Raw genomic sequence first — 16,236 nt, 5'->3', positions numbered from 1 at the left:
TGTAGGACTTTGGTCCAAGTTATTTGAAGCCTAAGGATGAGGGCAGAGCCTCAAAGCAGTCACCCTGAAACAGCTGTCGTCTCTCCGGACAGTTTTTTCTCAGCAATTCAAAGTCCTGGTTGAGTTATTTGGCCGCCTGAGAGTTGGATCCTATTTTCTGCAATTTCTCTCGGCTGTGCTGAAGTTTAGCTGCAATGCCAGACATTTTAAAATATGTTAAAAGACTTTCTGTCTATTTACGACTGTCTTGTGCAGCTCCACTGTCTTCACACCCTTTATTGTTCATGCCAAACTTGCTCTGGCTCACCTGTCTCATTACTCTGCCTCTGTCTTTGATTGATGGCCCGTGAATGTGCCCCAGATGTGGCCCAAATGGATGGATGTGAAACGTGTGCTGGTCCACAAAAGATTAGTTTGGTGGAGTGAAATCACAATTATATGTATACCTCATTTGGTCCTATTTAACACCATAGTTACTGCAATTGCATTACTGCAATAATCTCTCCCCAACAATCATAAACAGTGAACACTAATTCATCTCTGACTATTTTAACCATATGTGTCTGATCTGTGCAAGGTTTTATAAATTAGATAATAGTAGATAATAGGATAGTCCAGAGGCCATAGTTTGTTAGTTTCTTTATTTTCTTTCATTTCACAGTTCTGCAACAGCTAAAAGAGCAAAAACACCAACTAATAAGACTAAAGAATTGTTCCTGCTGCACACAAAAAAGATTTGAAAAATGGAATAATACATGTGAGTGATACAGCATATCCCCATGTATATGTTCAGCAAATATGATTCAAATTTACAAACACACTTTAGCCATTTTCAAGCATTTGGAACTTATAGAGTGCATGTGAACTGTCATTGAGTATACTTAGTTTGTAAAAGATTTTTTTGTGAATTCAATGAATGTATTGTTAATCCTCCAGCAGGTTCCACAAAAGGGCCCTCGCTTATCTTGTCTCCAGAGTCAGAAGATGGCCAGGCACAGCCACTGTAAGAGGAAACAACATTATACAGCAAGCTGTCTAACTAGAAGTCCCAACAAACCAGCAGCTTTTGTTATCGTCTTACACACCTGTTGCATATCCAGCTCAATCTTCCCTGTGTCAGCTCTCTCCAGAGCCTTAAACATTTCTGGTAGAGAGACAGAAAAAAAGGTGGAATGAAACTCTAGTGGACTGGAGAAAATAGAAATGCATAGCTTTAACACACTAACTGCAAGAAAATAACATTAACAGTAATTTTTGACTGTGAATTTAAGACTTTTCTGTGACCATAGAAGGAGCTGGCCTCTGAGCTTTGTCCACTAGATGGCTGTATTATAGCAAAGCTCTGAGGTCTACATTAGCCTGCAGACATCAATCAGTCTGTATGTTACTGTAACACAATACATGGCTGCAGCATGTTTCTCAGAGAACACCCTGAGAAGGAAGCTGCTATTCTTGTGAGGTTCGAAGGTCGAGGGAACAATGGCATATTCTCCTGGAGGAAGTTTAAAGCGGTCACACACTTCCCGTGTGTTGGTGAAGGAGCACTTGGCCACAGGGCTCTGTCGCAGCAGGACATCTGGACCCAGGTGAACATTGCGTTGGCCTTTGTACTGAAGAGTAACAGGAGAAAAGGCCTGTTTTAAATGAAATGTCAAAAAGCCACCCAAAAAATCACAATGCAATCAAGCAATACTCATGACACTTGTGATGTCTATTTTGCATTTCAAATTTCAGAGAAAGTAAGGGATAAAACAGTTTAAATGCAGACCTGATCTGGGACCTGTAAAAAGGAAATAGACAGAAGAATTATTTTTTTTTAAATGTTGGGACCGAGGAAAGTAGGAATTAAACTGATCTTAAACAAAAGAATGCATGTTGCCAGCCTGGAGATTTCACACTCCAATGTGAAGAGTCCCCAAAAATAAGCAGAAGTCTAAGAACTACAGGCTTGTAGTTTCTAACACCTCAAAGAACGTTCTGGATTCCCATTCGCTGGCAGACTTTGAAAGCCACATCCGGCGCACAAGCCTTTAAAACTTTCCGACATACCTTTTAACGGCTCCTGCTGCTGAAAGGTTTGCAAGCAAATTTTTGCTTTGAAATAGCTCCATTTCCCCAGAAAAGTGGATTTATTTCGGTGTCCTGGAGAACACTTTTGGGACCCTGAAACACGCAACCCATGTGTTTCATATCGGCAGGAGAGGGAAACAACTTTTTTCTTCTCGAAATCGACAAAGCTCCCTTCCTGCTGCCTTTTGGAGGGAAAAAGCTTTTCCGTTGAATCGCTTACGGGCGTTCCGGATTTCGTTCGTTCGAGAATCTAGGGACAAACGAACAAGAGTGCACACAGTTAGAAGGCTGAGGTTTCTGGGCAGAGAGTGTTTATTAATGTTTGTGATCACTAATGCTACGATTGTGTTATGACATTAATGATTGCGATTAATACTTGTGCTACTGCTGCACGCGTGGTATATTAATCTGATGGTGACCACCGCATCCCATTATTTTCTGTGAATGTATCTGATCAGGGTACTTGTTGATTTTGTGTGACTAATGTATCTTAATGAACTGAAAATGCTACATTGCTGCTCCATTCACGGAGGTTAGTTACTGTTAGCGAGATAGTAAGCTCCATTGGTCCGTCTGAAGTATCAGCTGTTAGCACACCAGAGTGTGTATAATAAACATTTCCCCTCGTTGACAAAGTCTCAGACTCTAACTAACTTCCCGTTGGGCCAGAATCCTGAGTGGACGAGATGAGTATTTATTACTCAGAGCCTCAAAATCAAGACTCCAAATGTTCAAAAAGTGTCTTTCTTTCTCTAAATGTCCTTCTTTCCTCTTTCACTAATCTCTCACTCACACACACACCTATACACGCACACATGTGTTGTGAACAGCCGGCCTTGCTAGCTTCCACATACACACAAACAGATAAGCTAACCGGCTAGACCTAGCGAAATAGCCTATCTGTGTATCTCTGTGTCGGCAAAACATTAGCCTGAAAAGCTAACAGCTAAACTTTAGTCACGGGAGCACGCGACACAGCTTCACAACTGTGAGCCGTAGTGTGTTCTTTTGTCTGCAACACGTGTTTCACACAAGCTAACCAGCTAACCGGCTAACACATAGCCTAGCTCGAACGAGCTAACGGCTAATCTTGGGCGTAGCCTAGCAACCCCTGGGTTTCGTCACACCCCCTCCTCCTCACACAGTTACACATACACACACACACAAACACACACACACACACTCACACACCCAGACACAGAGACATGATCACTACATGTTTGTTTTACTAGGTTGTTTGTAAAAAGGTATAGAGGTTTGGATGATTGAAGGATTATTGATTGCCCATTGATAATTTTGAAGTAAAATAAATTCTACTATACTTTAAATAGCAGTTGTCTGCAATTGTTTTGTGTATTTGTTGTAATAATTGCTGGTTGAACACAGGTAGCACTCAAATTCACCCTTCCTTTTGTTCCATTAGAAAATACCAGATAGATTAACCAAGTTAATTAAGATCTGTATTTTAAAGGGAACCACCTAGTGAGACTGTTTCACAATTTGATTATTGGTCCCTGGTTCCAGGGTGGTGCCCTGTTTTGATTGTTTGTCAATTTGGTGGAGTTATAAATGCACATATTCATAACTTCAGTAATATTGATTAAACATCTTTGATAATTTGCCGATAATTGAATCTGCACCCTACCGATTCCCAACAAAAATCAGTCAAATACAGAGCTCTGATTTCATGATAATGAAACATCAAATTATTCTGAGGCACCTTATAAATGTAAAAGCCAATGCTCTCAAGGTCGCGGCCGAGCCTCTTCTGCTGTCGCCCATCCTTTTGCATGAGCCCAACCAGAAAGGTACATCCATCCCTCCCATCCAGGGGATCATCATCCACATCCTCCAGGCGCACCACAAACTGAGGGTTGGACGAGAATGTGTCTGGAACAGACAAAAGTGTAATTCTTTATATGAACAGAACTTCTTGCTCAGAGATACGTATGGTTTCTCTGTTACCTGAGAAATTGTGGAACCCACCCTCCACATCCCTTCATACTGGTAATGCTTCCAGTGGCACACTTTATCACTCATGAGCGAGTCTGGGGTCAAGTTACAGATCTGCAGCTGGGTGAACTGCTTGATAAAGTCTAAATAGGACATCCTGAGGAGAGAAACACATTTCTCAACAAAGAACATTGTGTCCATCACTTTTCCTAGTCTGAGCTTAAATAGTTGCTTTGGTGATGGTGAAAATATGTAAAACATTACATTTATTCTCATGTAAATGAAAGGTTAAAGCCAATAGATTTACCAGAATTCGCCATCATCAGCCGCATGGTTCAACTTTGATTTCTCATCTTTGCTGACATTGTTCCATTCACTGGACCTAATTGTGACTTAGAAAAAAAATATGCTTTTAGGATAATCCTGGAAATAACTAATGGTAGCTGATGGTTAATGGATCTACAACGTAATTATTTACACATCATTCCAAGGCCCAGTCCACTCCTTGTGACCCCATGGGTTCCTGATGCGAACCAGCTGAACCGGCTTGCCTTGGAAATGAACCTGGGAGAGAGCCATGGCAGGCAATGTAATTTGCATGCAGTTGAAAAACAGCGTAATATTGACAGTTTAGATAATCATATACCTCCTCTGCACCAGTGACTGAGTATGCATGTCCCTTTAAAAGATTGAGAGCTGTACATTTTTCTTTCTCCTCGGCACTGTTCTTCTGAAAACACCAAGAACAACACTTCAATCTGATGACATGAGTACTTTACTACTGTTGGTGTGTTGGCTTGCGGGTAAACATGCAGATCTGTATGAAGATAAGCAAACTACTATGAAAATAGGACCTACTTTAATAGAGCAACCAAGCAGTGAACCCAGGCTCAGGGCCTTCTGCATGATTTGGAAGAGCTTCGGTGGAGCTTTGTCTAAGGTGTATACTTCTGCAATCCCTCCTGTGAAATCTTCAAAACCCTCACTAGCCTTTCCTCCTATCAGGGCCTCATAGCTGCCATACAACCTGTCAGACACAGGGGGATGTGACCAGATTTACCAAATATATATTGTACATTTTCACTGGATTAACGTTTCGATGAAGCAAAAAAAGAACGATCTATACTTGGCGTAGGCCTTCTCCAGCAGCGCGCTCCAAAACTCTGAGCCCTCCGCTGAGTGAACAAACAGCAGCTTTCCTTTTCTTGTGGGTAAACGGTCATCGATCACCACATCCACCCACTCGCCAAACTGCCAGATCTGAGAAGAAAATATTCCCATCAGTAAACTCAACGTAAAATACTTTTATGACTCATGAGCAAGACAATTGAGTGATCCTTGAATAATATGTTCTATTCTCTGCATGTCACAGCATTGCAATACAGGGCAAGTTAGTACACAACACAAAAGTAAACTATTTCATTGGTTGTTTTACCCTATTACCATGTGCCATCATTTTATGGTCGGACATGGTAGGAAAAAGTTAGAAGTCAGATAAGAACGGCATTTGTCTGACCTGGAAGTGAAATATCCCGGCGTAACCTTCAGTAAAACTCTGTTCCTGAGGCACCACGCGAGCCAGGATCTGCTGGTCTAGAGTCAGACTGGCTGTTGCAGCCATAAGCCAGCAGTCACCTACACAGTAAAATCAGAGACATGCTCTGAGATTGAGACCAGGGATGTTTGTGGTTCCCTTCGAAAATCCAAAACATCCCATCATCCATCCATCCATCCATCAATCCATCCCTTCATTCTTTCCCCTCACTTACCCAGCTCTCCTTGGCAAATGTCCATCCTTGTGGCTCCATCATCAATGAACTTTGGGTTTGAGCACAGCTCCTATATAGAGCACCAAAGAATCACAAACAGTTGAATATTTGAGAGCAGTTTTGAGAAATCTTTCCTTGGATTGTCCAGTATCACACTACTGAGACAATAGGAGGAAATACAGTTCAATGATTTAGATCTGATGACTGCGTTGAAAGTAAAGAATACCCCTATGAAAATAAATCACAAACACATGGTTCAACCCATTATGGTACATTTTCTCCCAGAGATTATTACTATGGTGAATAGTAATACAGTATGAGGCTTAAGTTTAAACTTCTGTGGCATTTAAGTGTTCAGATAACGATGCAGAAAGTAATGAGATACAACTACTCTTTTTCATGTCGTTTACTTCTGCTTTCTAAAGTCGTAGTTTAAAAGGTTAAATATTCACATTTCAGTAAATGAAAGATATACAATACTTAATGTCAAGTCAGTGACAAGCTCACCAACCATAGGATCATTTAAAAAACACAGTGTTCCATTTTGTTTGGTTAGTTTTCATTGCTGTGTGTTTTCTTAGAGGCTTCCTACCTTTGGCCTTTTCCAAACAACCCCCATGGTTTTGGATGAGTGTGGTCCCAGCTCATTGTAGCCCAGTGATGTGGGCTCAGCTGGGAAGCAGTTGTCCTCAAACAGGCGTCCACTCTTCAAACACTGCTTGCGCAGAGTCTCATAATCCTGCTGGGAGAACATCACTGCTTTCTTGTTTGTATCAATGCCTTGTTCCCTGTCCTGCTGACGGGCCAGTCGATCTGCTGTGGATGTCATCCTCACCTTGTATGTGTATATAGCCCTCCTCTCTGTGAGCTGAGTTGGGTTGCCTCCTATATAGCTGACAAAGGTGAGGGGAGGATAGGGTGGGATCACAGACAGAGAGGGGTCTCTAATGGACAGGTGAGCAAAACAGACAGCAGCAACCCTAAGCAAATCTACAATGAGATGGCTGTGGCCACAGCCGAAATACAAACAGAGACACATCTAGAGGCAACTTGAAGCACCACTGTCATTGCCTCATTTTGATTGTGTGACTCTGTGTGTATGTGTGTGTGTGTGTGTGTGTGTGTGTGTGTGTGTGTGTGGGGGGGGGATGGTTGCATACAAAAATAGAGGAAACAAACACTTATCTTGATTTAAACTTGTCTGAAGTGTAATATTCAGACATTCTGTAACATTATAAAATATAAAGTGCTACAAAAACAGAGATTATTGAAAGGGATTAAATACAGTGCTTCTTCCTTTTCCGTTTTTTCAGTCGTCTGTAACTTCTGCATACGTTCAGCTATAAAAACTATTCAACTATCAAAATGTTCAGCTCTTTCAGCACATATGTGCTCTTCTTCAACTTCTGTTCTACTATTTATACTTTTTCAAATATTAAGCATATTTAAAAAAAAAAATTACATTGAAAGTCAATGGAGCCCTCTTCAAAACCTTAAAGTCTTCTTCCACTCCAACTTTTCAGCTCCTTCATACTTTCACCTACTGATGCCAAACAAACTTTAAACCATTCACAAAATATTCAGCATTCAGGCTATATCTCATCAGTTTGATATCTTTTACAGGTTTTGTGAAAAAGCTGTTTAAGTTTAGTGTAAATTTTAGCGACTATAATGTGTGTATTGTGTGACCTACAGTGTGACCAATGAGGTCATTTCAATGATACCACTTATTGCTAAGGCTGTATGAGCCTTTATTTGACAGGTTGCTCTCAGTGTCTCTTAATGGGAGTAGTCTAACAGCAGGTTAATACGGATGTTAGTTGATTACAGAGATCAAAGGGATCTCCGCTGTGTTTACAGACATGGCCACTGATTAGTAAGCATGATGCAGCATTTTTGCCAGACAGTCAAATTGCAACTACAGACTGTAATATGAATATTAATAGAACATCTCAAACAGCTCCATATTTCTTACAACTTCACCTTCTTCTTACATATTTTAACCAGCTATCCAGTTTAGCTTTAGCATTAGCTTTTCAAAAAAAACAACTATTCCACATCTTTTTAACACATTAGTGGTGTTATTCAACTTGTCAATGAAATTCAAGTTAATTAAATCCATTCATACTTTTCCAACTATTCTCACTACTTCAGCTTCTTATGGATTTAAGATATTAATCCAGTTTAGTTTTAGCAATTTAGCTATTCAGAATTCACATGCAGGAAATGCATTTATTAGTATCATATGGAAGCTGTTAGAGACTTTACTCTGACATATCTAACAACCTCTTTATATTATCATATAAAAGCTGTTAGAGACTTTACTCTGACATATCTAACATCTCTTTATATTTTCATATAAAAGCTGTTAGAGACTTTACTCTGACATATCTAACATCTCTTTATATTATCATATATATGTCTTTAGTTTTATAAATGTCTCCTAACTGTCTGATGATGTAAGAACTTGTTAAGCGACGTCAGGAGTTTCTATAGCGCAGAATAACTGCACACAGGATTATTAATCTAAATCTTTCTGCAGAAGAAATCCATAAAGTCCTGATGCACCCAGAATAAGTTCTGAATGATTGCAGATATAAACATACAGAGTTTAAATCTGTTAAAGACAGAATAATAATATAAAGTATATTTACCTGAATGACAGGAGAGAGATGAGTTCTAGAGTCTAGCAGCAGGAGGGATATCTGGAATATCACATGATAACAAACACTACGTTACATCACAGTTAACTACATTACATCACAATTAACTACATTATATCACAGTTAAATACATTACATCACATTTAACTTTAAGCTTCTTTAGGAAGTGCAGAAATGTGAAAAGGGTAATAAACGGAATTTACGAAATAAACGGAAAAAGCAGCCAGAACTGTGGATAAAAATGCCTTAAATGTCAAAAACTACATTTAACTTCAAAAAGCACCGAAAGAAATCAGCAAGAACAGAGGAAAAAGTGACAGAAATATCTAAAAAGTGTTAGAGATACAAATGTCGAAAAATATGCCGAAACGTTTAAAATAGCTAGAAAAATGTTGAAGAAGTGACAAAGCATCATTAGCTTCAGAAAAAACAGAATCACAAGTTTTAAATATTTATTTTACTTTTCATAACAGGGTCACACATTAAATATTTTGTTCAAACATATTCATGTGAAAGGTTTACAACACTGCAGAACGTTTATATATTATATTAAAAAATGACATTTATATTTTGAATAGGCCATTTTCTGAAATTTAATAATAGAATACCTCTGAGTCTCTTTAGTGATGTGTTTATTGCTCCGGTTGATATTGTATATACATTAATACAATGATTTATTGTACTATATCCCTGAATTCTACTAGAACTTATTCTGGTCTGAAAGGCTTTCATGTTGAAATGCAAACTTTACGTTAGTACCCTTTATGTTCATCAATCCGAGGAAAACAGCAAGGCAGGTTTGTAAAGAGGACAGACAGACACAGAGAAGACATCCTGAAACTGAAATCAGTCTACAGTTCTGTGTCGGCATAATTTAAAATGGGTCTGAATTATCCTATAAAGGATAGGTAGGATAATCTGCCAGACACGGAAATAAACCTTCATTCATATTCTTAAGTTTGTGTAATAACAACACAGGAATAAAGGGTGTAGCGTCTGAACAGTTTCTCTTGGGTAACAAACTGTTAAGTTGTAGTAAAGAAGAATAACCTCACGGCAACAGGATGCAAAGAGAAACAGCTACAGATATGTCTAAAAAAGAGATCAAAATGTCAAAACAAATACCAAAAACTTTGAAAAAAGTGACAGAAACTTTGATGAAGTGACAAAGAAAGCTTTGTCCTCACGGCTGAAACAGAATCAAAAGTTTAAAATTGTTAAAGACGGAATAATAATCTAAAGTATATTTACCTGAATGACAGGAGAGAGATGAGTTCTAGAGTCAGCAGCAGGAGAGATACCTGGAATATCACATGATAACACACTTCATTACAAAGATTATACAGAAAAACCAAACATGTGCTGGTCATATGGGATCATAACAGACAGGTTACATTACAGTTAACTTCTTTAGAGAGGGATGGACAGAAGATGCAACAACTACAGAAAAAGTGACAAAAAAGGTTTGATAAATACGCCTAAAGTTTCAAAACCACATTTAACTTTAAGGTTTTCAAAAAACACAGAAAAAAGCAACAAGAACTGAGAAAAAGAGAGAAATTTGCCAAATAATCTGCACAGAAACATTGTAAAAAACATCCAAAAACGCACCCGAAAAAGCATAAGAATTGGCAAACATAAAAAATGAAACAGAACCATTAAAAAAGTGGTAAATACATTTAAAAAAGCATCTAAAACTTTGTAAAAAGTTTGGTTCTCGCAGCTGAAACAGAATCTAAACCAATCAGAGAAGTTTTAACGTCTCAATGACAGAAAATGAAATAGTTGTGTCATAAAAAGTATATTTACCTGAATAACAGGAGAGAGAAATAGAAAAGTCTGAGAACTCCTCGATCTTTATACTGTAAAATATTATAATATCACATTATAATACACGCCCCTTTTATCTTTCATAGGGTCAGCAGCAGGTATCATATTATAATATCATATTATAATACACGCCCACTTCATCTTTCATAGCGTCAGCAACAGATAGCATTATAATGTAGTGACTCATCATCCCTACAGGTGGAGATTAGAGGTTTGATTTATCTTAGCTTGTATTCTAGTTTAGACATTGGGATTGAATTTTACTTTAAGCCTGGTTCACACGGGACGATTTTAAAATTGTCAGCCGATTTTCCAATCCTGAGAGACCCCACACACGGTGATAAAAAATAACGGGTCTAACAGTTTTGGTCGTAGAGTGTGTGGTGCGCAGCACACGGCAAAATCAACACATCACACACAAATCGATTTGACTCCCGAGCATTCCCAGGTCAGACGGGAAATCTCGCAAAATCCCTCGAGATCAAACATGACTTCAGAGTAAACAATCTCATCTCAATCTATCTCATTCACAAGTGAAGAACTCGTGAACTTCAGGGCAACAACACCATCAGACTTATTTCCCACTTTTCTTTTCCCTTCACTGGAAATTTTGGACATTCTGGTCAAAGGTGCGCTCACCTTTGCTCACGCAGCGAAATTCCGGACGAGAGGGAAACGGGCCGGTGCGCTGGTGCGTCTCCGCCAGCGAGGATCACGCACACCGTTAGCTGGAATATTCCTCTCTAACGTGCGCTCTCTGCCCAACAAAGTGGAGGAATTACAACTGCTGTTAGGGGGAAACAGGGACTTTTCTTCATCTGCTGTTTTGTGCTTCACGGAGACGTGGCTCTGTGGACTTTCAGAGCGGACAGAGACACGGACCTCTCCGGCAAAACTAAAGGTGGAGGAATCTGTTTCTACATCAACAGCGGTTGGTGCAACGACGTGACAGTGATCCAGCAGCATTGTTCTCCTGACCTGGAGTATTTCACCATAAACTGTAAGCCTTTTTAGTCACCCCGTGAGTTCCATTCATTCATTCTGGTCGGTGTTTACATCTCACCGCAGGCCAACGTGCAGGACGCGCAGCGCATGCTTGCCGACCAGATACTGTGTGTGGAGCGGACCAACCCGGACTCCCTAGTTATTGTCCTTGGTAACTTTAATAAAGGGAACCTCACTCATGAACTCCCTAAATATAGACAACATATTAAATGCCCGACCAGAGAGGAGAACATTCTGGATCACTGTTACACCACAGTCAGGGATGCTTATCACGCCGTCCCCCGTGCTGCACTGGGACACTCTGACCACGTCATGGTCCACCTGATCCCCACCTACAGGCAGAAACTAAAGCTCTGCAAACCTGTAGCGAGGACATCAAGGAAGTGGACCAGTGTAGCTGTGGAGGATCTCCAGTCGTGTTTGGACTCCACTGACTGGGATGTGTTCAGGACTGCTACCAACAGTCTGGATGAGTACACAGAGGCTGTGACGTCATACATCAGCTTCTGTGAGGACTGCTGTGTTCCATCAAGCACCAGGGTGAGTTACAACAATGACAAACCCTGGTTCACAGCCAAACTCAGAAGGTTAAGGCTGGCTAAGGAAGACTCGTTCAGGAGTGGGGACAAAGACAGATTTAAAGAGTCAAAGTACAAATTTAGCAAGGTAGTGAAGGAGGCTAAACATCGGTACTCTGAGAAGCTCCAACGCCAGTTCTCAGCTAATGACTCTGCGACTGTCTGGAAAGGACTTAGGCAGATCACCAACTACAAGCCTAAAATCCCCCACTCCTTCAATGACCGACACCTAGCCAATGACCTGAACGAGTTCTACTGTCGATTTGAAAGACAAAAGGACAGTCCTGACACCATCCCCCACGACACCTCCCTACAGCTACAGCCACTGTGCATCACCTCCACCTCGCCCACCTCAGCAGGGTCCTGGGCCCCCCCACCAATGCCCTCCTTAAAGGTCCCCTCCACCTCCACCCCCCCTCCCACCTTAGTGACGACTCTCTTCATTCACGAGAGGGACGTCAACAGACTCTTTAGGAGACAGAATCCCAGGAAAGCTGCTGGACCGGATGCTGTCTCCCCATCCAGCTTGAAGCACTGCGCTGACCAGCTGTCTCCAGTGTTCACAGACATTTTTAACACCTCACTGGAGACATGTCACGTGCCAGCCTGCTTCAAGACCTCAACCATAATCCCTGTCCCCAAGAAGCCAAGGACCACAGGACTTAATGACTTCAGACCCGTCGCCCTGACCTCTGTGGTTGTGAAGTCCTTTGAGCGCCTTGTGCTTTCACACCTCAAAGCCATCACCGACCCCCTCCTGGACCCCCTGCAGTTTGCCTACAGAGCCAATAGGTCTGTAGATGATGCAGTCAACCTGGCCCTCCACTACATCCTCCGGCACCTGGACTCCGCAGGAATTTACGCCAGGATCCTGTTTGTGGACTTCAGCTCTGCCTTCAACACCATCATCCCGGCTCTGCTTCAGGAGAAACTCTCCCAGCTTGGTGTGCCTGACTCCACCTGCAGGTGGATCACTGACTTCCTGTCTGACAGGAAGCAGCATGTGAAGCTGGGGAAACACGTCTCCGACTCACAGACCATCAGCACCGGATCGCCCCAGGGCTGCGTTCTTTCTCCTCTGCTCTTCTCCCTGTACACCAACAGCTGCACCTCCAGTCACCAGTCCGTCAAGCTTCTGAAGTTTGCGGACGACACCTCCCTCATCGGACTCATCTCTGATGGAGACGAGTCCGCCTACAGGTTGGAGGCTGACCACCTGGTGACCTGGTGCAAGCAAAACAACCTAGAGCTCAACGCTCTAAAGACAGTGGAAATGGTTGTGGACTTCAGAAAGAACCCAGCCTAACCTGCCCCCATCACCCTCTGTGGCTCCACAATTAACACTGTGGAGTCTTTCCACTTCCTGGGAACTACCATCTCCCAGGACCTCAAGTGGGAGCTGAACATCTGCTCCCTTGTGAAGAAAGCACAACAGAGGATGTACTTCCTGCGGCAGCTGAAGAAATTCAACCTGCCAAAGACAATGAGGGTGCACTTCTACACAGCCATCATTGAGTCCATCCTCACATCCTCCATCACCATCTGGTACGCTGCTGCCACTGCCAAGGACAAGGGCAGGCTGCAGCGTGTCATTCGGTCAGCTGAGAAGGTGATTGGCTGCAATCTGCCGCCACTCCAGGACCTATACGCCACCAGGACTCTGAAGCGTGCTGGAAAGATTGTGGCTGACCCCTAACACCCCGGACACAAGCTCTTTGAGCCACTCCCCTCTGGCAGGAGGCTGAGGTCCATCAGGACCAAAACCTCACGCCACATAAACAGTTTTTTCCCCTCCGCCACTAGCCTTATTAACAAGGCCCGGAATCCATCCTGACTCTCTCCACACCCCACCTCTCATGCCACTGTACCTACTCTGCTGTAGCGTTCCTTTTTACTACTTTTTTACTACTTTTTTTACTACTGTTTAACTTATTTTACTATTTATTTAAACTTATTTTATCGTTATTAAACCCACTAACACAAGCCCCCTAACACTAACTCCCTAAACCTAACCCCCTTACCCCCTAACCCTCTAACCCAAACCCCCAAACCCTTACCCGCTTACCCACACCCCTAACACTTACCCCCTAACCCTTAACCCTTACCCCCTAAGCCTACGCTTACACATATGGCTTTTACAACACATCTAAAGTCCTGACAAGCTGCAAAGATTAAAGCACAATGGGTGCCCTATAAAGCCCTAAAAACGTTCCTTAGCCATGGTAGAACTTATCAAAACAAAGATTACATTTTAAAAACTGACTGAGAGCAACTCTGTCACAGCCTGAATATGAAACTCTGCTTCTCTGGGAATTTCTGAGTCTCAAAGTTGGTGGAAAAAATGTTGTGTTACTTGTTGCTCTGTAGTCAGGGTGGGGGTCCCTAACATGTCTGTGCCGACATTTGGGATGCTTTTTTAGCAGTTTATTTGTTGTTGTTTTTACCGCAAATGACCACAAAAAGTTGCAAAACAACCAAAACAATGCATAATGCAACGACTTAAAGAGTTGGGTGTGTTGTTGGACAGTGTAGGGGATTCACTGACTATGAGACTCAATGTTCACTGCCATCTGACCCCCAGCAGTTCCTCCCCCAGGATAGAGGGGTTTGCCATGTAGCTTCTTTGGGATCTTTGGCAAACACCTCTGTCTTGGCCTAGCTCCAGACGGCGGACCCATGCTTCCACCGGGCCGGGTCACTCTTCCTCTACTTCGATGATTTATACGTCTTTTTAATCAATTCTTAGTCTGGCCCCTCGCCTGAGACTACTTTGCCATGGGAGACCCTATTAAGACAGGATGTGAGTCACAAATGTGTAGAACTGCCACCATTTTTGACCGCTCCAAAGTCCAAAAACTAAATACTTTCGAAAACCCAGGAAAAGCGTGTTCGTTCAATCCCCTAACCCATAAAGACATGCATGCTAGGTAACTAGGACTACAGTTGAAAATTTACCGACTGGCTAACACTGGCACATTTACAGAAATGTTGATTAATGTGCATTGTCCTAATCAAAATAAATAAATCTTAAATCTTACCCTCTAACCCTAACCCCCTACGTCTAACCCCTTAACCCTGACCCCCGTTTTTTTTTCTGCAAATGACCACAAAAAGCAGCAAAACAACCAAACCAATGCAAACTCCAACAACTGAAAGAGTTTGGTTGTGTTGTTGGACAGTGTGGGGGGTTCACTGACTTTGTGACTTGAAGTGTCAGTTTTAGTTCCATCATAGTGTCAAAAAACATTAGCTGACATTGTTCAGTAGCTGAGAGATTATCGGCTAATGAAATTACTGATTTAGCAGGGGGGTTAACTTTTTTGCAAGGCACGTAGTTTGTTCCTCTTTGATAACCACAGCCTCCCAGCAACAGAAGTACAAAAGTACCGTCTGCTTTCTCCTTCCTTTGTTCATTCTCTCAGAGTCTTCTGGGATGTACTGAACCTTCTTTGCACAAAGAATAAAGATTTAAAAGGCTTTTTGACAGAAGCATTATATCAGATCTCACCTACTATGTATTAGAATTTCCACCACACTCATTAGCAAGCAAGGGAACAATATATTCACTGTTATACTACATAATACCTCAACATACACTTTATATTTGGACATGTGTACAGAGTAAAAACCTACCACTACACATTGGTGGTGGTAGAGAGTAGTCTCCCCCTTCCCCCGAAGCGCTTTCAGTGTCATATATAAATGTAATGAATTGTTATTAGAATTATTATAAATTAAAAAAGTAAATAAAAAACATCCTGTACGAAAAGCAAGGTTAGTTCAACAGGCACTGGTGAGCAAAATAATTAAAAGTATACAATCTTTTACAACAACGTTACTTGAACAGTACTGTTAGGTTACCTGTAGTTGTAGGTTGTGTTATTGTGTGAAAATGTGACTGCAAATTTGACAAAAGGATGTTATTGATTGTGATGAATTGTAAAAATTTGAATATATGAATTGGAAAATTCAGGCATTTTGAACACACTACAGGTGAACAGTTTTAAACATTTAAGTGTTAGGATAATTACATTATCAAGAATAGACAGAAACCATAGGAATTCTCTCACTGTTCATTTTTACTTGCGAAAACAAGGAGCCAATTTCAGCACTACAGCACAGTACAGAAATGTCTTTCGAAACACTTTCTACAGCAGCTTTTGTAATACAACGTGGAATGTGATACAAAGTCTATAGTCATAACAAAGAGTCAATGTCGTCAGTTTATCTCATTCGGGGAGGACATGTTCTTTCCTCAGCACCACAGTCAATGGCTACATGGTATCTTGTTTAGAGTACACTCAGTATAATTATAATGGTCTTATTATACAAACATTAAGTAACAGATATCAGCATCAAACTTTCTCA

General features: G+C 41.3%; 1 pseudogene; it reads right to left on the bottom strand.

Moving 5' to 3' along the window:
* Positions 1-696: 696 nt before the first annotated feature.
* LOC116058025 overlaps positions 697-16,236 on the bottom strand; it is a 22,631-nt pseudogene continuing 7,091 nt past the window's right edge.

This window comes from Sander lucioperca, chromosome 10 (assembly GCF_008315115.2).
Source record: "Sander lucioperca isolate FBNREF2018 chromosome 10, SLUC_FBN_1.2, whole genome shotgun sequence".
Lineage (NCBI taxonomy): Eukaryota > Metazoa > Chordata > Actinopteri > Perciformes > Percidae > Sander > Sander lucioperca.
This window is presented reverse-complemented; position numbering and strand designations above follow the sequence as displayed.